This window comes from Myotis yumanensis, unplaced genomic scaffold, assembly GCF_028538775.1.
Source record: "Myotis yumanensis isolate MYYU_CA2020_CCGP unplaced genomic scaffold, mMyoYum1.0.hap1 SCAF_1, whole genome shotgun sequence".
Taxonomy (NCBI): Eukaryota; Metazoa; Chordata; class Mammalia; order Chiroptera; family Vespertilionidae; genus Myotis; species Myotis yumanensis.
Genome location: NW_027223752.1, coordinates 3,719,682 through 3,743,437, shown reverse-complemented (window position 1 = coordinate 3,743,437; position 23,756 = coordinate 3,719,682). Strand labels below are relative to the sequence as shown.

General features: G+C 46.3%; 1 pseudogene; it reads right to left on the bottom strand.

Moving 5' to 3' along the window:
* Positions 1-10,447: 10,447 nt before the first annotated feature.
* LOC139000617 (F-box only protein 31 pseudogene) lies at positions 10,448-11,899 on the bottom strand (annotated as a pseudogene).
* Positions 11,900-23,756: the final 11,857 nt, after the last annotated feature.

The window sequence follows — 23,756 nt, the reverse complement described above, 5'->3', positions numbered from 1 at the left end:
GCAGGTTGGGCTAGAGGCGGGCAGCGTGTGCATTACACACTCTTAGAGAGGACCGACTGGGTGTGTGGGCTCAGTGTCAGGGGCAGACAGAGGAATATGAGTCCGTCCTCTGAAGGCGCTCGTGGGAACATGAGGGGATTGCTGTGCATGGAGCAGAGCCAGCATTTCCCCAGGGCTCTCAGGTCCTCGACTGGAGACCCATTGCAGGGTCATAAACTCGGCCCCACCCAGGAGGCAGCGACCCCAACCCACCCATGGAAGGGTTAAGATTAGGAAAAATGCATTAATTCATGTGCTGCCCCGCAGAGCAGAGGAAGGGCCTAGGGCTGCCAGGCTTGTACCAACCCATCAGCCCGCCTTCTGAGCGCCCAGAAGTGGCGAGAGAACGGAACCGGCCTGAGGTCCACTGCGGCTCCCAGATGGAACCTCGGACAAACCAGGCCTGAGAGCGCCCCCCGCCACGGGCATCGGCGGGCAGATCCAGGCCCTCGGTCAGTCTCCGCTTTCCCAGGCCTCCATTCCTCCCAATGTGAAAAGGCACTGACAACTGCCCGTGCTGAAGTTTGAAATGAGCTACTGTCTTCGAAAATACCCAGGAAATAATCCAAGGTCAAATGTTCATGGTATGATTAGAATTGCATCCTTCTCTCTTTGCCTCTTAAACAACAGGATCTTAAAACTCCAATTATTATTTTATAGGACTCAACCCCCTCCGACCCAATAGTCCTCATCTGCAGACATTTTTTTGTCACTGCCATAATCCTTGAAATGTCCCGACAGCCTTGAACGTTTCCAGGGGTGGGGAACGTCTGGCCTGCGGGCCATATAAGGCCCGCAAAATCATTGTTCTGGCCCTGCCAAGGCATTAGGGGTGAGTTAATTAAGTTAGACCAAATATAGCAGGCTCCTTTTATATATATTGATTTCAGAGAGGAGGGGAGAGGGAGAAGAGATAAAAACATCAACTATGAGAGAGAATCATTGATTGGCTGCCTCCTGCACGCCCCACACTGGGGATGGAGCCCACAACCCGGGCATGTGCCCTGACCGGGAATCAAACTGTGACCTCCTGGTTCATAGGTCGATGCGCAACCACAGCCTCACCGGCCGGGCATGCAGGCTAATTTTTAAGTGCATAACTTTGTGTGGCCTGTGACTGATGTCATAAACATCCAATGGCCATTGGCAGGGAAAAGGTCCCACCCTGTTAGATGGACAGTGTTTTGGCACTATAGTTCTCTCTGGCCCTGCGCAGTGATATCTGAACTGAGATTTGACACGAAGGGACAGAATGAATTCTTGTAATGGGGTCTTCAAGATGTCATTGTATCTCTGGCTCTTTTTTTTAAGTCTTTGTTTTTTAGAGCAATTTTAGGTTCATGGCAAATTGAAGAGAAAAGTATTCAGATTTCCCACATACCCATACCCTGTGTCCAAGACACGCACAGCCTCCCCCACTATCAACATCTCCCACTAGAGTGGGATGTTTGTTGCAACAGATGAACTTACACTGATACATCGCTTTCACCCGAAGTCAGTAGTTAAGTAGTTCACTTTAGGGGTGATCCCTGGCTTTCAATGATGTGTACTATTTGTACCAATTGATTTTAACCACAGTACAGTTTTCACAGTACAATTTTCAAGAACACTTTTAATAACATTTTCTAACAATTTCGAGCTAACAAGGATAAACAGGTCAAGTGAGCCCCATAACTTTTCATATATGTAAGCAGAAAGTATAATGAAAAACTGCCAACATGTTAGTAATTTCACACGGTCAATGACATTCCTCGTGGAGCACAGTGAAATATATAGCTCCATCTACTGTAAATACTTTGAATTGGCTACCTCTGGATTTTATACGTTATGGATCTGAGTTTACTTTCATAATGAATTTCATTTAGGAATTCTGTAAGTCATGCTGCGCCTGGAGCACTTTGCTAGACGCTGAGGGGTGTAAACATAATTAACAGGGAGTGGGAGGGAATCAATGACAAGGGGGAGAGGACTTTTGGAAAGTGTTGGGGAGGTGGGTAGAGAAATGGAAATCCAGAGGCAAGCTAAGGAGAGGCCATGAGGGTCACATTGATCCGGGGCTGACCAGCATTTCAGGGCAGGAATAGGTCATGGTCAAAGGTGATGGTTCACCTGCAGCAGCTATGTGCCTAGCACAGGCCTGATGGCATGCTGACCCTGAGAACCCTCCAACAGCTACTGCCTAGTGATGGAAAGGATGCGTGAGTAAAAGCCGTGCCCTGTGAGAAACGCTAGAATAAAGCTATTTGCCACGTGCCTTGAGAGTAGAGAGAAGACAGACATTCAAAGGGGCTGGACCAGTGGGGAACCAGGTCTCAGGATGGATGACCTCATGAAAGAGATAAACACTGAAGAGGGGGAGGATTTCTAAGGGCCCAGAAAGAGAGGAAGGGCATTTCAGGCCAGGGGAACAGCATGAACGACTGCGCAGAGGTGTGGAATTTCATCCTGGGTCAGGAAACAGGGCGGCCTGGTTGCAGCTGCAGCTCAGGGAGATGGCAGGGCAAGAAGTTACATAAGCAGCGACCAGCTTCTGCGGGACCTCAAACTCCGGGGTGAAAAGTCTGCAGATACCGGGAGCCGTGTGAGCTGGGAGGCTGGGCGGAAACCAGAGAACAATGGGGCGCAAAGCAGAGGGCAGACTGCAGCAGCTGAGACGAGGTCAGGGAGACGGGAGGAAGCTCTTGTAATGAGGTCAGAGAGAAACAGAGGCCCAGGACCAGGGCAGGGGCAGTATAAAGAGGAGGAAACAGGATCACCAGAGGGAGGTCACATTCTCCTTTGGAATGGCCAGCACTGGGCCGCTGGCTGGGCTGGAGTGACATCTTTAACCGAGACCCGACAGTCAGAGGAGGAGTAATCAGGCATTTGATTATGACCCACCTGTTGGCGCAGGAAATGACACATTGAAAGTGTTCTAGCCCAGCCGGTGAGGCTCCGTGGTGGAGCATCCACCCAGGAGCCAAGAGGCCACTGGTTTGATTACCGGGCAGGGCACATGCCCATGTTGCGGGCTCAATCCCGTCGGGGGAGGGAGGGTGGTGGTGGCTAGAGGCAGCCGATGACGATGTTCTCTCTCATCGATGTTTCTGTGTCTGGATCTCTCTTCCATCCTCTTTCTCTAAAAAATCAATAGAGACTTTTTTTTTTAAGTGTTCTATCCATGGTATTTATTATTGTTACTACTCATAAATATCTCAAAGAGTAAGTCATCTTTGTGATTTTATTCAGGTACCCATCTTCATAGATAGTTTTTAGAACAGTCCTGTCATTGGATTTCTTTACAGCAAGCAAAATACCAGAGGCCACTTGAAAACCCGTTTTATTGCATTTATGATCATGAAGGCTCAAGTCAGAGCCTCTGTAACTTAGTGTATTTAATGCTGCCCCGTGAAGCAGCTGCAAAGCATGAGGCTGTCACGACACCTCATTGGCCTCTGTTTCCAAAGCTGGACACGAGGACTCACTCGCCATCGCGGCCCCCGTCTGCAGGGGGACCTCAGACCGTGGCCAGGGCTGCAAGCCCTTTGACCAAGAATGAATGAATGGGTGGATGAGTGGGTGGGCGGGTGGACGCATGGGTGGATGGAACAATAAAAATCATTTCATCTCTTCTTTAAAAAAATGACTTCCTTTTGGATTAAACATACTGTGTGTCCTCCTTGGAAACTGCCCCGTGGGCCCGGTCCTTCGGAAGCCCAAGGCCGCGCCCCTGTGGCTGCCACATGCGCTGTGCTTTGGCGAAGGTGGCAGAGCTGGACTCTAACCACTGTGTGGAGTCTCTTCGGGTTTTGGTTTCTCCCCGGTGTTTGTGCTGCACGTGTTAGTGAAGCGTTTGTTTTCCTCTCCTTAATCTGTCTTTGATTACAGGGGTCTCAGCCAAGAACGGAGAAGGCAAAAAGAACATTAAGTTTCCTCCCTTACAAGTACAAGGCTGTTCACTGGGGAGCCACGGCGCTGGCGGGTGGGGCGCGGGGCCGGGCCTGAGCGGCTCCAACTGGCGATGCTCTAAGCCTGAGAGCTGGCCGAATAGCTCTTGTCTGGCCCCCAGCTTGCAGTCCCCTCATACTCCAGCCTTGTTTGCCCAACTCTGGTTCCCGGCTTCCACCCAGGTTCTTGGTTGCCTCTTAGTTCTCCAGGCAGAGATTCAAGAGCAGCCCTGAGTCCTGCCGATGTGGCGGAAACTCGGATACATGGCTCGGCCTTTCCTAGCTCACTCCTTGGAGCCCAAAACTATTGTCCAAATATCCTCAGTTAGTTGGAATCCTATCGCAAACCGGAAAATGAGGTGAAGTCATGACTCTCTGAGAACCCCATCTGCTACTGGTCCTACCCTGCAGACAGGATTCTTGGACCAAGCCCAGACCCATCAATCTCTTTTGGATCCTGGGAACCTGGTGGATTCCAGTCTCTGGGTACACTAGTCTCCCGAACCCTGACCCCCAGCCTGTCCCGACTCTCGGCCGCTTCCCTCTGGTTCACCGCTGACATCCACGCTGGCTTGCAGGTAAGGCCATCCGTCAACCAACAGCAAAGCTGGGAAGACCTAAGACTAGTTTTCGGGACCCGCAGAGGTGGTTTCTACGGATGTGGAGTTTTTATGGGGTGGGGGTGGGATCTAGAACAGCGGTCACCAAACGTTCGGACCTCAGGGACCACAAGTGGTTCGTGGACCACCAGTTGGCGACCGCTGATCTAGAAAGCCCTCCACCTAAAGTATTTCTCGTTCCTTCTTCTATTCCCTGCTCTCTCATTCCCCCCAAACACACACCTGGCCCATCCTCTCTCCAGGCTGGAAATGCCACTGGTGGTGTTTCCTTTTGGAGTTACACTGTTGTGACTGCAGAACTCTGTTTCAGAAAGACATCCCCCCGCAGGGGGGGAACCCGCTCTTTTCCTCTATGAACCCCTTACAGAGTCTTATGTCCTCCTTGCTTTCCACAGCGTCTGCAAATGGAGCCCGAGGAGCTAAGAGGCAGAACACTGAGGTGTGGGCTGACTATGCACCCACTTGCCCGGGGCAGTGCCAGCCCATGTGTGTTGTCTTGGTGTTATTTTTATTGGTGTCCCATGTCACTCCTGCCCAGGTTTGGCCATGAGTGAATATGCGTCTAAGTCCTAGGGAATCATAGAAGACTTGGGTTTTGTCTTCTCCCCCTCCCTCCTTCTTCCCTCTCTTTCTTTCTTACTCTTTGCTATGTGTGGACCCTGGAGATGCAGAGATGGGTAAGACACCCCCCGCACCACCACCACTATGTGTGCCTGTGAGGAGCTCTGCTCAGTGGGGAGTAGCTGGATATGAGGGTGGGGAGGCAGAGAGAAGAGTAAGTGTAATGCGCTCAGTGTTACAGTTGGGTGAAGTTGCCGTGGATAAACCAAGGAGGGAGCATCACCTCTTTCTGGGAATAGGAGGCAGGGAAGGTGGCATGATGAAGCGGAAGCCAAGGGAAGGTTTGAAGGACAAGGAGCTCTGTGGCCAGAGACCAGCGGAGGAGGGCTTTCCAGCGGACACCTAGAGCTGTGGTTGGCAAACGGCAGCTCACAAGCCACATGCAGCTCTTTGGCCCCTTGAGTGTGGCTCTTCCACAAAATACCACGTGAAGGTGTGCACATACAGTGCAATTGAAACTTCGTGGCCCATGCACAGAAGTCGGTATTTTGTGGAAGAGCCACACTCAAGGGGCCAAAGAGCCTCATGTGGCTCTCGAGCTGTGGTTTGCAGACCATTGCCCTAGAGTAACGACCTTAAGTCAAAACTTGTGAGGGGAGAGGAAACCAAGATGGCGGCATAGGTAAACACTGGAGATTGCTGCCGCAAACAACCACTTCAAAAATACAACTAAAAGACGGAACGGACATCATCTAGAACCACAGGAAGGCTGGCTAAGGAGAGATTCTTCAACTAGAAGGAAAGAGAACAGCATACCGAGACTCAGAGGAGGCGTAGTGTGGAAAATACAAAGGTACGGAGGTGCGAGTGGAGCCGGCTGGTGACTGAGGGTGCGGTTGTCGTTTTCAATCAGGAGGGAGTCTCAGACTCTGGGCTACAGATCTGGGCGAGTCTCTAGGGACTCAGACTCAAATGGGAGAAGCGGGATTGTCTGGCATCAGTTGGAACGTGAAGGCAGCTTTCTCTCCAAGGTTTGCAGCGGTTGCTGGGGTTCTGAGAAGCAGAACCTCTGGGAACGGGACTGAGAGCAGCCATAACTGCTCCCTCCACCCGCCCTGTTGATCCCCACCCAAGCCCTGCGCAGAGCCATTTGCTGGATAGCCTCAGACAAAGGCTAGATTAGCACCTCTCCAGAGGACAGAAGTTTTCCCACTGCAGATACAGCTGATTCTCACAGCCAGTCGGCCTGGTGGTCAAATCCCTCTAGTATTAACTACAACAATCAAGGCTTAACTACAACAAGACTGCGCACAAAGACCACAAGGGGGTGCACCAAGAAAGCATAAAAAATGCGGAGACAGAGGAGAACCAAGATGGCGGCATAGGTTAACTCCAGAGCTTGCTGCCTCGAACAACCACTTCAAAAATACAACTAAAAGACGGAACGGACATCATCCAGAACCACAGGAAGGCTGGCTGAGTGGAAGTTCTACAACTAGGAGGAAAGAGGAAACCATACGAGACTCAGAGGAGGCGCAGTGCTGAAGTGAAATACTAAGGTTCGGAATGCATGTGGAGCGGGTCGGTGGCGGAGGGCGCGGTTGTTGTCTTCAATCGTGAGGGAGTTTCAGACTCTGAGCTCCAGATCCGGGCGAGTCTCTAGGGACCCAGACTCAAATGGGAGAAGCGGGAAGGCAGCTTTCTCTCCAAGGTCTGCAGCGGTTGCAGAGCCGCTGGAGACGGAACTGAGAGCAGCCATAACTGCTCGGCCCGTCCTGTAGATCCCCTGGGGACCTGCCCCGCCCAAGCCCTGCACAGAGGCATTTGCCGGGGAGCCTCAGGCAAAGGCTAGATTAGCACCGCCCCAGAAATTCAGCACAGTAGCGCTCCCACGGCAGACACAGCTGACTCTCATAGCCAGTTAGCCTGGAGGTCAATTCACCCCCGTATTGCCGAAAACAATCAAGGCTTAACTACAACAAGACTGCGCACAAAGACCACAAGGGAGTGCACCAAGAAAGCATAAAAAATGCGGAGACAAAAAAACATGACAGAAATGGAGGATATAGAGCTAAAAAACGCAATTTTGAGGGCTTACAATAATGTGCTAGAAACTGCCGATAAATGTAGTGAGATCCTCAAGAAATCTAATGATACCTTCGATGTTGTGATAAAGAACCAACTAGAAATTAAGCATACACTGACTGAAATAAAGAATATTATACAGACACCCAACAGCAGACCAGAGGATCGCAAGAATCAAGTCAAAGATTTGAAATGTGAAGAAGCAAAAAACACCCAACCAGAAAAGCAAAATGAAAAAAGAATCCAAAAATACGAAGATAGTGTAAGGAGCCTCTGGGACAGCTTCAAGCGCACCAATATCAGAATTATAGGGGTGCCAGAAGATGAGAGACAGCAAGATATTGAAAACCTATTTGAAGAAATAATGACAGAAAACTTCCCCTACCTGGTGAAAGAAATAGACTTACAGGTCCAGGAAGCACAGAGAACCCCAAACAAAAGGAATCCAAAGAGGACCACACCAAGACACATCATCATTAAAATGCCAAGAGCAAAAGACAAAGAGAGAATCTTAAAAGCAGCAAGAGAAAGAGACTCAATTACCTACAAGGGAATACCCATACGACTGTCAGCTGATTTCTCAACAGAAACTTTGCAGGCCAGAAGGGAATGGCAAGAAATATTCAAAGTGATGAATACCAAGAACCTACAACCAAGATTACTTTATCCAGCAAAGCTATCATTCAGAATTGAAGGTCAGATAAAGAGCTTCACAGATAAGGAAAAGCTAAAGGAGTTCATCACCACCAAACCAGTATTATACGAAATGTTGAAAGGTATCCTTTAAGAAGAGGAAGAAGAAGAAAAAGGTAAAGATACAAATTATGAACAACAAACATGCATCTATCAACAAGTGAATCTAAGAATCAAGTGAATAAATAATCTTATGAACAGTATGAACTGGTGATTATAATAGAATCAGGGACATAGAAAGGGAATGGACTGACTATTCTTGGGGGGGTGGAAAGGAACGTGGGAGATGTGGGAAGAGACTGGACAAAAATCGTGTACCTATGGATGAGGACAGTGGGTGGGGAGTGAGGGCGGAGGGTGGGGCAGGAACTGAGAGGAGGGGAGTTATGGGGGGGGGAAAAAGAGGAACAAATGTAATAACCTAAACAATAAAGATTTAATTTAAAAAAAAAACTTGTGAGGGGCCTGAACGTCTTGTCTCTGGGAAGGAGTTTTCACGAGGTCGGTGTTGCAGAGGAAGGAGATCAGGGAGGCGGGACATGCGGCCAGAAACCGACGTGGAAGCTGGGTCACGGGGGCCTCGAATGCCACACTTAAAAGTGTGCACGGGATGCCAGGGGATGTTTTGAGTAGAGGAATGATCCAACCAGAGAGAGCTGTTGGAAAACTGGTCTAGAAGCAATGTGGTGCACGAGAGGAGAGAGACGAGCCTTGAGTTTAAGGAGATTGCAGGGGATTCCCAGCCAGTAGCCTCTCTTCTTCCTCGGAGTTGCTAGGTGAGAGGGAAGGTCCTAATTGGACAGTGAACAAGTGAAAAAGGTGTCTCCCACCAGTGTTCCGAGTGGGATGGCATTCCAGGGACAGCCACACACATCCTGACACCATGATGGCAGAAGCATTGTACAGTGTGATGGGCTGGATTGTGTCCCAACAAAATTCCTATTTTGAAGCCCTACACCCCAGGAGTTCGGAAGGTGACTGTATTTGCAGGTAGGGTCTTTAAGAAGTAATTAAGGTAAAATGGGTCCATGTGGGTGGGCCCTAATCCAATACCATTGGTGTCATTATAAGAAGAGGAACTCTAGACACACAAAAGGAGACCGGAGGGGTGTGGTCGTACAGAGGAGAGGCCATGTGGAAACACAGCAGGAAGATGACCATCTGCAAGCCAAGGAGAGAAGCACCACAAGAAACCAAACCTCCGGACACCTTGACCTTCACCTTTTAGAGCCATGAGGAAATACATTTCTGTGTTTAAGCCACCCGGGCTGCAGCATTTCATTATGGCAGCCTAAGCAAGCTAATCCATAGAGTCTAGTCGTAGACATAGGTAGTGTCTTAGTCTGTTCAGCTGCTATAAGAACATACCACAGACTGATAATGGTGAAGGCTCTCCTCTAGGCTGCAGGCTGCTGACTTTTTGCTGTGTCCTCACATGGCAGAGGGTGAAAGCAAGCTCTTGGGCATTCCTTTCATAAGGGCACTAATCCTGTTCCTGAGGGCCCCACCTTCATGACCTAACCACCTCCCCCAATCCTCCCTCCAAATACCATCACCTTGGAATTTCAACATATAACTTTGAGGGAGACACAAACACTCAGACCATACCAGGGAGCTTCCCTGGCAGTGGCCTTATCTCATTTGTTTGACTCCTATCACATGGGAAGGTCTCAGGGAATTGCCTGGAAGAAAATCTGGAGTGTGAAAACCAAGAGAAAACCACAGGAAGGCTCATTTGCCCGTGAAAGCAGGTTGGTGAGTGTAGTGAAGAGAGTGGGAATAGATGATAAAGCTACTTCAGATCAGTTTTAAAGTATCGAGTAGTTCTGTTGAACTGTTTTATTTTTATTTTTTAATCTGAACAATAAAGATTTAATTAAAAAATAAAATAAAATAAAATGTACAATTCAGTGGTTTTTATTATATTCAGTGTTGTACAATCTAACAATTACCACTATCTAATTTTAGGATCTTTCCTTTTTCTTTCTTTCTTTCAAAAAGACATGCTCAGCCCTAGCTGGTTTGGCTCAGTGGATAGAGCCTGGACCTGCGGATGGAAAGATCTAAGGTAGCAGTTCTCAACCTGTGGGTCGAACGACCCTTTCACAGGGGTCGCCTAAGACCATCAGAAAACACATATATAATTATATATTGTTTTTGTGATTAATCACTATGCTTTCATTATGTTCAATTGGTAACAATGAAATTGGGGGTCGCCACAACATGAGGAACTGTATTAAAGGGTCGCAGCATTAGGAAGGTTGAGAACCACTGGTCTAAGGTTTATTTCTACCTCAATTGCTGGCTCCTACCCAGCCTGGCCCTGGTCTGGGCTTGGGCAGGAGGCAACCAACTGTTGTGTTTCTCTCACATGGATTATTTCTCTTTCCCTCCCTCCCCCACTCTCTCTAAACATCAATGGGAAAATATCCTCGGGTGAGGATTAAAAAAACAAGCAAAGGTGGGTAACCTGGTCAGAAGGTCATATCTTCAAAGTGCATGCAAGCTGCTCCTCCTAGGGGGTCAGGACTGAATGTTTGAGAGCATCTCCAGGAAGGCCTGCGGGGATGGCGCCTCCACAGTCTGGAAGGTGTTCTGGACTCTGCCGAACAGGAAGAACTGTTTCGCCTCCAGCCAGATGAACCCGAAGTGGTTCTCATCGAACAGGATGAAGACTCCAGGGTAGCGCCAGCGGTGGGCGAAGCCATCAAAGGTAATAGTAACAGTGTCCACGCCATAGAAACACATCCTGCAGGTTTGGGGGTAGTTCCGGTCTCTTGAGCGCACGCCCACAGGCAGAACAAACGGAACAGGCTGCTCCTCCGAAGCTGCAGCCCCGGACTCCCCGACCCTGGGTTGGGCAGGGCTCTGCCAGCCATGGCCCTCGCTTTCCTCAGTCCCGTCTTCTTGCTGCTGCTGCTGCTCCCTGATCACCTGCTCGTCAGTCTCCTGGACCACGCGGGAGAGCTCGTTGAAGTTGCGGAAGATCTCGCCATCTCGCAGCTGGATGCGGCGCCTGAGGTGGATCTCTAACGTCTTGGCTATTCCCGTGACTCTCGTGACCCTGGCATACTTCCCATGGAAGCTGAGCATGACAATCATTAGGCCGTAGTTGCCTTGGAAGAGGCCTGGCCTGATGAGGTCGTCGGGGTGGCTCGGCGGGAGGTAGAGGCGGCGGTAGATCTGGCAGTCATACTGCTGTCTGTCCTCCTGCACCAGCACCAGCCCCCCTTCTCTCCTAAGCCGCGTTGGGGAATCCTTTCGGTGGTCTGTCTTCCTGCACTGGAGGGTGAGCCTGTTCTTCTGAATCTGCATGTGGCGGTTGTGGGGCCTGCTGATGCGGCCTTCCAGGCACTCCACCGTGGCTGATTTCCTCTCCGTCAGGCGAATTCTGAACGAGGGCTTGAATTGCAGTGTACCATCCCCATGGGTGTTAAGGTAAGGTCCGCACGTCCAACCAGTAATGCATAAGCCGTCCACCACGACATTCAGCAGTGTTCTATAGTCATCATGTAGCTGCCACAATCCCAAAATGTGTCTGTATGGGTGGAGCAGCTTCGCATAGACTTCTCGATAAGACATACCGATCATCTCCAGGTTCTGCAAGTTTTCACAGACGCCAAACTCCTCGCGGCAGCGCCGTCTCCAGATGCTGTCGATGTGCAGGATGTGGTGGAATTTGGTGCAGGCCTGGGCCAGGCTGGGCAGATTGTTGCCGGGGAGCAAGGTGAAGATCTCCACCAGCATCTCCACCGGCAGGTCCTGCAGGGAGCAGTGCGGGGGCGGCATGGGGCTCGAGATTCCTCCTCTCCCCGCACAGCACCGTGCTGCCGCGTCCACCACGACATGCTTTTCTGCAGGGCCCAGGGCCAGCTTGCCATCGGCCACTGCCGTCTCAGCTGGGCCTTGGCGCTGCTGACGACATCGACATTCCCGCGAAGAGCCCACGCCACAGATGCAAGCGCACTCCTCCATGCCTCCACATGTAACAGCCACCACAGCATGGGCCTCCTAGCCTCAGCCAGGCTTTAAGCTGAGTCCAGCCACGCCCACCAGGGCCTAGCCACGCCCCCTCAGAGAGGAGCTAATTGTAGGATTTCAAACCCATACCCATTAACAGTTGCCTTCCTTTCCCAGTGCCCCGTCCCTGTCCTCCTGCCCTAGCCCCAGGCAGTCACTAATCAGCTTTCTGTATGGATATGCCTCCAGGGATATGCTTATGGTTGAGGGTGGGGGGGGTGGGGAGGGGACATTTCACATAAACGCAATCGTAATATCTGGTCTTCTGTAACTGGCTTCTTTCACTTAGCATAACATTTTAAAGTTTTATGTATGCTATATTCTAGTGTATGGATATATCACATTTTGTTTACCCATTCATCAGTTGGTGAATATTTGGGTTGTTTCCAGTTTGAGGCTCTTATGAGTAACGCCGCTGTGAACATTGTGTACAAGTTTTTTGTGTGAAGATGTTTCCGTTTCTTTTGGGTATGTACCTAGAAGTGGAACTTTTGGGTCATCTGGTAACTCTACACTTAGCATGTTGAGGAACTGCCAAAAACGTTTTCCAACGTGGCCCCACTATTTTACATTTTCACCAGCAATGTACGAGGGGTCCAATTTTTTAAACATTCTCATAAATGCCTTTTTAAAAAATATATTATAGTCATCCTAAATAGTGGTATTTTATTATAGTTTAGAGCAGAGTTATTGACTGTAGGTTGACTTGACCTTGAACTTCATGAGGGAAATCTCTCTTTTTTTAATTGCTTAAAGTATTACAAAGGTCTCCTTTTTTTTCCTCCCCTTGACATTGCCCGGGCTCCACTACCCCCCAGTGTCTTATGTCCATTGGTTATGCTTATATGCATGCATACAAGTCCTTTGGTTGATCTCTTACCCCCACTTCCCACCCCCAACCCTCCCCAGCCTTCCTGCTGTAGTTTGACAGTCTGTTCGATGCTGTTCTGCCTCTGTATCTATTTTTGCTCATCAGTTTATAATGGTCTTTATTATCCATAAATGAGTGAGATCATGTGGTATTTTTCTTTCATTGACTGGCTTATTTCACTTAGCATAATGCTCTCCAGTTCCATTCATGCTGTTGCAAATGGTAAGAATTCCTTCTTTTTTACAGCAGCATAGTATTCCATCATGTAGATGTACCACAGTTTTCTAACTCATTCATCTGCTGATGGGCACTTAGGCTGTTTCCAGATCTTAGCTATGGTGAATTGTGCTGCTATGAACATAGGGGTGCATATATCCTTTCTGATTGGTGTTTCTGTTTTCTTGGGATATACTTCATCAATGTTTCTTGGGATATACTCTCATCGATATTTCTAACTCTCTATCCCTCTCCCTTCACTAGAAGTAGGATCACTGGGTCAAATGGGAGTTCCATTTTTAACTTTTTGAGGAAACTCCATACTCTCTTCCATAGTGGCTGCACCAGTCTGCATTCCCACCAGCAGTGCACAAGTGTTCCTTTTTCTCCACATTCTCGCCAGCACTTGTTGTTTATTGATTCGTTGATGATAGCCATTCTGACAGGTGTGAGATGGTACCTCATTATTGTTTTGACTTGCATTTCTCGGATGATTAGTGACTTTGAGCATGTTTTCATATGTCTCTTGGCTTTCTGAATGTCCTCTTTTGAAAAGTGTCTATTTATGTCCTTTGCCCATTTTTTTTATTGGATTGTTGATCTTCCTATTGTTAAGTTGCATGAGTTCCCTGTAAATGTTGGAGAGTAAACCATTATTGGTGATTACATTGGCAAATATGTTCTCCCATGTAGTGGGCTTTCTTGTTGTTTTGTTTCTTCTGCTGTGCAGAAGCTTTTTATTTTGATGTAGTCCCATTTGTTTATTTTCTCTTTAGTTTCCAATGCCCTCAGAGATGTATCGGTGAATAAATTGCTTCAGCATATGTCTGAGATTTTGTTGCATTTGGATTCCTCTAGTATTTTTATGGTTTCCCATCTTACATTTAAGTCCTTTATCCATTTTGAGTTTATTTTTGTATAGGGTGTAAGTTGGTGGTCTAGTTTCATTTTTTTGCATGTATCTATCCAATTTTCCCAACACCAAATATTGAAGAGACTGTCTTGACTCCATTGTATGTTCTTGTCTCCTTTGTCAAATATTAATTTAGCATATTGGTTCGGGCCGATTTCTGGGCTCTCTATTCTATTCCATTGATCTATATGTCTGTTTTTGTGCCAGTACCAGGCAGTTTTGAGAACAGTGGCTTTGTAATACAACTTGATATCTGGTATTGAGATCCCACCTACTTTGCTCTTCTTTCTCAGGATCGTTGCAGCTATTTGGGGTCTTATTTTATTCCAGATGATTTTTTGGAGAGTTCGTTCTAGATCTGTGAAATATGCCTTTGGTATTTTAATGGGAAGTGCGTTGAATTTATAGATTGCTTTGGGTAGTAAGGACATTTTGATGATGTTGATTCTACCAATCCAAGAACATGGTATGTTCTTCCATCTGTTTATACTTCCTCTATCTCTTTTTTTCAATGTCCTGTAGTTTTCTGAGTAGAGGTCTTTTACCTCTTTAGTTAAGTTTATTCCTAGGTAGCTTAATTTTTTTGGTGCGATGGTAAATGGGATTGTTCTTTTAGTCTCTCTTTCTGTAAGTTCACTTTTGGTGTATAGAAATGGCATAGATTTCTTGGCGTTAATTTTGTATCCTGCTACATTGCCGAATTCATTTATTAAGTCTAATAGTTTTTTGATGGAGTCTTTAGGGTTTTTTATGTATAATATCATGTCATCTGCAAGTAAGGACAGTTTTACTTCTTCTTTTCCAACTTGGATGCCTTTTATTTCTTCTTCTTGTCTAATTGCAATGGCTAATACTTCCAGTACTATGTCGAACAGGAGTGGTGAGAGTGGACATCCCTGCCTTGTACCTGTTCTTAGGGGAAATTGTTTTAGTTTTTGTCCATTGAGTATGATGTTGGCTGTGGGTTTGTCATAAATGGCTTTTATTATATTGAGGAATGATCGTTCTATTCCCATCTTGCTGAGAGTTTTTATCAGAAATGGGTGTTGGATTTTGTCAAATGCTTTTTCTGCATCAATTGATATGACTATGTGTTTTTTTTTCTTTCAATTTGTTTATGTGATGGATCACATTTATTGATTTGCAGATATTGTACCATCCTTGCATCCCTGGGTTAAATCCTACTTGGTCATGGTGTATGATCTTTCTGATGTACTGCTGGATCCGATTTGCTAAGATTTTGTTGAGGATTTTGGCATCTATGTTCATGAGGAATATAGGCCTGTAATTCTCTTTCATTGTGTTGTCTTTATCTGGTTTTGGTATTAGGGTGATGCTGGTTTCATAGAACGAGCTTGGAAGTATTCCTTCCTCTTGAATTTTTTGTAGTATTCTGTGGAGGATAGGTTTTAGTTCTTCCTTGAATGTTTGGTAAAACTCCCCTATGAAGCCGTCTGGTCCTGGGCTTTTGTTTGCTGGAAGCTTTTTGATGACTGCTTCAATTCTTCCATAGTTATTGGCCTGTTGAGTTTTTTAGATTCTTCCAGATTGAGTTTTGAAATGTATTTTTCTAGGAATATGTACATTTCCTCCAGATTTTCTAGTTTGTTGGAGTAGAGTTGTCCATAGTATTGTTTAACAATCATTTGTATTTCTGTGGGGTCTGTTGTTATTTCGCCTCTATAATTTCTGATTTTGTTTATTTGGGCCCTCTCTCTTTGCTTCTTGGTGAGCCTGGCTAGAGGTTCATCAATCTTGCTTATCCTTTCAAAGAACCAGCTCTAGGTTTCATTGATTTTATGTATTGTTTTTTTGGTCTCTATGTCATTTATTTCTACTCTAATCTTTATTATCTCCTTCCTTCTGCTCACTCTGGGGTTTTCTTGTTGCTCTCTTTCTAATTCTTTGAGTTGTAGAGTTAGATGATTTACTATCATTTTTTCTTGTTTTTTGAGATAAGCCTGTAGGGCTATAAACTTCCCTCTCAAGACTGCTTTCATTGTGTCCCAAAGGTTTTGGATTGTTGTGTTTTCATTGTCATTAGTTTCCAGGATGTTTTTAATTTCTTCTTTGATCTCATTGGTAACCCAATCAATATTTAATAACATGCTATTCAGCTTCCAAGTGTTTGAGTATTTTGGGTTGTTTTTATTGTAGTTTATTTCTCATATTATGCCATTGTGATCTGAGAAGATGCTTGGTATGATTTCAATCTTCTTGAATTTGGGGAGACTTTGCTTGTGACCCAATATGTGGTCTATTTTTGAAAATGTCCCATGTGCACTTGAGAAGAATGTATATTCCGTGGCTTTGGGGTGAAATGTTCTGAAGATGTCAATTAAGTCCATCTGATCTAGTGAGTCATTTAGGATTGCTGTTTCTTTGCTGATTTTTTGTCTAGAGGATTTATCCAGTAATGTCAGTGGTGTATTAAAGTCCCCTACTATGATTGTATTGTTGTCGATCTCTCCCTTGATATTTTCCAGGAGTTTTTTTTTATGTATTAAAAAACATTGGGTGCATATATGTTTATCAGGGTTATATCTTCTTGTTGTATCGATCCTTTAGTATTATGAAGTGGCCTTCCTTATCTCTTGTTATGGCCTTCACTTTGATGTCTATTTTGTCTGATATAAGTATTGCTACCCCAGCTGTTTTTTCATTTCCATTTGCCTGAAAGATATTTTTCCATCCCTTCACTTTCAGTCTGTGTGAGTCCCTTATTCTGAGGTGGGTCTCTTGTAGATAGCAGATATATGGGTCATGTTTTTTCATCCATTCAGCCACTTGATGTCTTTTGATTGGAGCATTTAGTCCATTTATGTTTAAAGTTATTATTGAAAGGTACTTTTTTTGTTGCCATTTCTATTTTTGTGCCTGTTTTCTTTCTTAGCTTTTTATTTCTTCTTTTTACACCAGTCCCTTTAGCATTTATTGCATTGCTGGCTTGGTGGTGATAAACTCCCTTAACCTTTTTTTGTCTGTGAAGCTTCTTATTTCCCCTTCCATTTTGAATGATAGCCTTGCTGGATAGAGTATTCTTGGATTCAGTCCTTTGCTTTGCATCACTTTGTAAATTTCCATCCATTCTTTTCTGGCCTGATGTGTTTCTGTTGAGAAATCATTTCAAAATCTAATGGGAGGTCCCTTGTATGTAACTTTCCATCTCTCTCTTGCAGCTCTTAAGATTCTCTCTTTGTCCTGAACATTTGCCATGGTAATTATGATGTGTCTTGGTGTGGGTCTTTTCGGGTTCATCTTGTTTGGGACTCTCTGTGCTTGTGTGACTTTTTTCTTCCCCACCGCAGGGAAGTTTTCTGATATCATTTCTTCCAATAGGTTTTCTAACCCTTGTACCTCTTTCTGTTGTTCTGGCACCCCTATTATTCGTATGTTGTTTCGTTTCATGTTGTCCCATAGCTCCCTTAGGCTCTCCTCCTGTCTTTTAATTTTTTTCTCCAATTGTAGTTCGGTTTGGGTGTGTTTTGTTTCCCTGTTTTCTAATTCTCCACTTCTCCTAGTCTACTATTGAAAATTTCAATGGTGTTTTTGGTTTTTTAAAAAATATATTTTATTGATTTTTTATAGAGAGGAAGGGAGAGGGATAGAGAGTTAGAAATACTGACGAGAGAGAAACATTGATCAGCTGCCTCCTGCGCACTACCCACTGGGGATGTGCCCGCAACCAAGGTACATGCCCTTGACCGGAATTGAACCTGGGACCCTTGAGTCCGCAGGCCGACGCTCTATCCGCTGAGCCAAACCGGTTAGGGCTCAATGGTGTTTTTTATTGCAACTATGTCACTCTTCATTTCTTCTTGGTTCTTACATAAGTTGTTGATTTTTTCATGTTTCTTCTTGAATCTTGCATAAGTTGTTGATTTTTCCCTCCATCTGGTTTATGCACTCTAGGACCCTTAATCGGAGTTCTTTTTCTGACATGTTGCATGCCTCTGTTTCACTTAACTGCTTTTCTGGCGAGTCCTCCTCTTCTTTCCTCTGGGGGTTTCTTTGTCTACCTATGTTTGATTTCACTGACAGATCTAGATGTTGAGTCGTTCAGGGGCTGTTATTTGGGTGCCTGTGGCTCCTCGGGCTGCAGTTGCTCCTCGGGTGGTTGTGGTAGCAGTTGTTCCTCAGTTGGCAGCAGCTCCTCTGGTGGGTGCTGTTCACAGCCATGGTGGCTCCTCTGGCTGTTGGGGGGAGGCTTCTCACACAGCTGCTGTTCCTCAGACAGAAGGTGTGCTGATCACAAGGCTGCTGTTCCTTGGATGGGGGCGGGCTACACACACAGCTGCTACTCCTGAACTGGGGCAGACTGCTCACGTGGCTGCTGTTCCTTGAATGGGGGATGGCTGCATGCTGCTGTTGTTCCTCTGATGTGGTGGGCTGCTTGTGGGGCTACTGCTCCTTGGACTTGGACAGGTTGATTGCAAGTCTGCTGTTCCTCAGATGGGGGTGGGCTGCTTGCACGGCTGTTGCTCTTTGGATGGGAGTGAGCTGCATGCATTGCTGCTCCTCCTCTCCAGGTGTCTGGTTATGTGTCTTGCTCTCTAGCACTTTAGCCAGACAGGATAAAATTCACCTTAACAAGACATGACTCAAGGGGAACAAAGCATGAATGTACTCATGACACCAATTACCCCAATATAAGTGACCACCTGAGAAAAGAGAATTAGGGGAGAGAAAAGAGAGTACAAATGATATCTAAGAGAGAGAGAGAGAAAAAAGAGAAAATAAAAGATAGGAGAGAAAAGAAAAAGGAGAATATATATATGTATGTATATATATATATATATATATATATATGGAGAAAACACCACAGAACCAATAGATAAACCAAACAAATACAAACACCAAACACCCAGAAAGAGGGTAGGGGCAGAATCTGTAGAGGCTGAGCTGATATACAGGAAATAAGGTTAAGAATTGGATAAATGTGGGGAGGACCTCACTTCAGTATAGCGGAAGTAGAAAAGGGATGAATGGATAAGAAGAGACAGAAAGGGAACAAAATAATATATTTACAAAAAAATTGATTTAAAAAAATGGTATAAAAATAGAAAATAACAAGTAAAAATAAAATAAAATTGAATGATGAAAAATAACATGAAAAGAAGTAGAAAATAAAGCAACAAACAAAAAAGGAGAACAAAGAAAAAAGAGCTAATAAAATAATAATAAAAAAATAAAAATGAAAAATTGAAATGTCATTCCTTTGGCTGGCTTAAGATCCCTGAACTGTTTAAAAAAAAAAAATCTGGGCAAACCTGATTTTTAATTCCAAGCTTCTGTAGGCATTTGTTTTGCAGAAGTACAAATGCTGCTCGATTATTGTTTACTGAGTAACAATTCAATGTAAATTGAGATGACAGCATTTCTTTGAAAAAAAAATGAAATGAAAAAAAGCTGATCCTAAGATATGGGAAAATTGTTTCTATTCCAATTGAGGGGGACTATCAGCCACATCTTGTGTCACTGATCTGGTTACCACACGGCCATCTTTCTGTTGTTGTCTTTTCGCTGCGGGAGTGAAAAGGCACTGAAACTGTAGGGGAGCTGCTCAGGGCGTGGGCGAGCAGAAGGCGGTTTGGGTGGCTTTCCCTGGCAAAGTGCCTCGCAGCCTGCAGGCGGGTTCTTTAGCTCTAAGTGAAACACACCTCAGGGTTCAGTACTGATGTGCCCGCCACAAACACGGTGGGATTCCAAGTTGCCCCCAAAGAGATGCCAAGAAGCACTGAGATCATTTCACTCCTCAAGTCAAGAGAGGCCTGATCCGATCCAGGACAGTGGAAAACGCACTGAGTATGCCTGACTGGTGCATATTTTTCCTCTGTTTTGGCCTAATTCTACTTGACAAGATGAAGACTCATGCATCTCTGTGTTAATTATTTTGTTACAAAGCACAATGACAACAGAAGGAGTATGGCCCTGTGGCGAGGCCACCTCACGGGATCACAGCGAACAAGGACCTGGTCAGCTCAGGAAGCTCCCAGGCCCAGCAGTGCTCTGCTCACTGCACCCTCTACTTTCTGGAAATAGAGTCTTGGTGGCCTTGAAACCACAACTAGAAAAGGGGGGAGTTGAAACAGTCACATTTTTACCTCCCGGATACCTCTAATTCAGGGACACCGCTCTCCCATCCCGGCCTTTCTCATCAGATGGCACGACTGCAAATGGACACTTGATGCTGCTTTTCCCCACTTGTTACACGGGCTGGAGTTAACTTTTAAAAAGGTGCATCTGGCCACGTCACCTTGTGCTCATGAGCCTTCCTATGGCCTCCCCACCGCTGAGATGAAAGAGTAAATCCTGAACAGGACACACAAGTGCTTTCTGTTCTCTGCCCTTCCCTGTCCTTCGTCTCCTGCTCTGTGGTTGGGTCCACACTGGGCTCCTTTCAGTTCCGCGAATGAGCCACACCTCCTTGCCTGTGGGCTCGGACTTGCTGTTCCTTCTCCCGGAACATCCCCTACTCCCTCCGGCTACTAGTACTTCAGGTCTCAGCTTACGTAAGTTCTTCCTCAGGAAGAAATTCCTGGACCCCGTGCACTGTCAGGCGCTCCTTCTGTGGCCATCTGTATGGTCTGCCACCATAGCAGCCACCCAGCCTCCTTCCTGTGATGTGACCTTCTCTCCTGCTGGACAGGTATCCAATCCCTTAAGGGCGTGAATGGAACAAAGCCAAAGGAAGAGCAATTCTCTCTTCTTCTTCTTCTTTTTCTTTTTAAAATTCTCTCTTCTTTCGAGCTGGGCTGTCCATCTTCTCCTTCGCTCAGACAGCAGATGGAGCTCCTGGTTCGTGGGCCTTCCGACTCCGTGACCCACACACATGGGCCCCTGGTTCTCGGGCCTTGGCCTCAGACTGAGAGCTGCACCATCGTCTCCCCTGCTTCTTGGGCATTTGGACGCAGACTGAATGCTGCCCCCGACTTTCCTGGCTTTTTAGGGTGCAGGTGGCAGAGTGTGCGGCGTTTCGGTCTCCACACCAGCCTGAGTCAAGTCCTATCGTCAATCTCCCCTTGTTTTTATTCAGATATAGCCTATTGTTTCTCTGGAGAAGCCTGATCTACAGGTACAAAAACTCCCAAACTCCGTTCACTTTTCACCAGTTACGCCAATAAAGCCTTCAGGATGGCGAGCTCCACGCCAGGGTCACACTGCACTCACTGGTCACGTCCCTTTCGCCTCCTTCGTCCCGAAGCTGTATTTTCAGTCTTCCTTTGACTTTCATCACCTTCAGGTTTTTTTTTGTTTGTTTGTTTGTTTTAAAATATATTTTATTGATTTTTTACTGAGAGGAAGGGAGAGAGATAGAGAGTTAGAAACATCGATGAGAGAGAAACATTGATCGGCTGCCTCCTGCACATCTCCTACTGGGGATGTGCCCACAACCCAGGTACATACCCTTGACCGGAATCGAACCTGGGACCTTTCAGTCCGCAGGCCGACGCTCTATCCATTGAGCCAAACCGGTTTCGGCACACCTTCAAGTTTTTGAAGATTACAGGCCCGTCATCGTGTGGACCAGCCCTCTTTTGGGGGTTCGTGTGACATTTCCTGTAATATGTAAGACATGCATTTTTGGCAGAAATACTACAGAAGTGGTTCTGTCGCCTCTGATGCTGATTTGTTCGGTCACTAGGGACCTTAATGAGCAGAGACAAATCTGGATGGCCCTGAAGGTCGTCTCCTTCCCTCTCCTCACAGCAGAGCTCACAGCTGCCCAGGCAGGACCGAGCAGGTCGGTGGAGAGACAAACCTTGGCCAGTCAAGGCTCCTGGTGGGCCAAGGCCTCCGAGCTGCCCCCTGCCCTGGGAACGCCGACTTCCCAGCACTGTACCTGGGGGCCCTGGATCTATTTCTCATTAGTTAGAGACACCAGGAGTTCCCTAACCCCATTGGTCAACATAGAGACATGCAGCGCCCGTGGGGTGGTGCCCACTTCTGTCGGGCTCTGCTCTGTCCCTGTCCGTGGTACACCGACTGCTGGCCGAGGCAGGCCTTGTCTTGCTGGCCCCTGGCCATGGTGCTCAGACAATAGCTACACTTGGCCTATGCTGAGTGATAATGAATGTTGGGGGACAGCGTGCACTCTGCCACTTCTCTGCATATGTTTCCCCCGCTGAACCCCAGGTTATAGCTGCACCATGTGTCCTTAGCGGTGTGTCTGTGACCCCTTGGGTGACAGTTAGCTTTGTATACTTGAGTAAGGTGGTGTCGGCTAGATTCTCTTTTATAAAGTTCTCATTTTTGAAAGAAGGATTTTATGGGGAAATGCTTTGGACCTAAGTAAATAGTTCATTGCTTGTCCAACTTTTATCCACTGGATATAGCATATATTGATATTTCTTATCTGATGATTGCCAAATAGTGATTTTTAATTCCATTATTTCTTGGCTGCATTCTACTGTATGTATGAGCTATCTCTTCTCCCCATTGATTTATTCAATAAAAAAAATATCCGTGTGGGCTCGTGGGTTACACTTTATTACATGGGCCATCTCCTCCTTTTATAATTTATTTTGATGCTCAAATTGCCCCAGACGTGGCCCCTTCACAATGACTGCTTTGTCTTTTTGAGAGTCTCCATCATTCCTTGTGCATTTCATACTTTCTGACACAGTAAGATACTCCAGGCTCATCTCTATGGCACTTCAAATACATTTACATTTATCGTTACAGCTACGTACACTTCAAACCTTGAATTCACATCAATACCTCTGATTCCAGTCCAGTCACACAGCCTCCTTGTTCTTCGTGTTACTGGGCTTGCAACCCCTTCTCCGCAGTGAGACCCCTGGCTACCGTTTTCCTCTAAGTGTTTTTTCTCTGTGTGGCCCCTCCATGCAATCCGCCGCCCGGCTTTGGAGGCCGCCCTGCTTCCTTGTTTGGGGTCTGACCCCCACACTAGCCCAACTTCCTAGCTGAATATGGGCGTGGCTGTATTATCCTGTGTAGACAGAGAAGCAGAGAGAACAAATTAGGAGAGAGAGAGAGAGAGAGAGAGAGAGACAGATGAAACAGACACACAGGGGGGGAAATCACAGAAGGACATGAGGAGTATCTTTTGGGTTTCTGGGCACTTCCTAACCCTGGTCCTAGTCCTTGGCTAAGATGTAGCTGTATTCCTGGTCCTGGCTTTGTGAGAAACTGACATCCTAATGATAAATTCTTCCCTTTCCATTAAGCTACTTCAGGTTGGTTTCTGTTACAAACAGAGAATCTTTTTTTTTTTTTTTAAATCCTCACCCGAGGATATTTTTCCATTGATCTTTTAGAGAGAGAGAGTGGAAGAGAGAGGGAAAGACAGAGAGAAACATTGATGTGAAAGAAACATATCGACTGGTTGCCTCCTGTACATGCCCAGACTAGGGCCTGGGCCGGGGAGGAGCCTGCAACCAGGCACATGCCCTTAACCATAATTGAACTTGGGACCCTTCGGTCCATAGGCCAACGCTCTATCCATTGAGCCACATCGGCTAGGGCTTAAACAAAGGTGTATTTATATCCTGCCTTGTTCTATAAAAAAAAACCAAAAAAACTGAAATATAGTCGGGGCAAGGAGGAGATAAAAATTAACCCACAGAAAATGCTTACCACATGGTACTGTACTGTTTAATATGGGCTGGAATATTAGCGCTAAGCTTTTTAGTGTTCCCAACCAAGTAAGAAACACTATCCCTTACAAGATTTCTTCTCCAGATTTAAAGCACAAGCAATTGGAAGATGAATAGATACACCACTGGGACCAAAGAGTGTAGAAGGGAACGCTTCAGCAAATGGGCAGTAATGGCACGCTGTGTAGCATC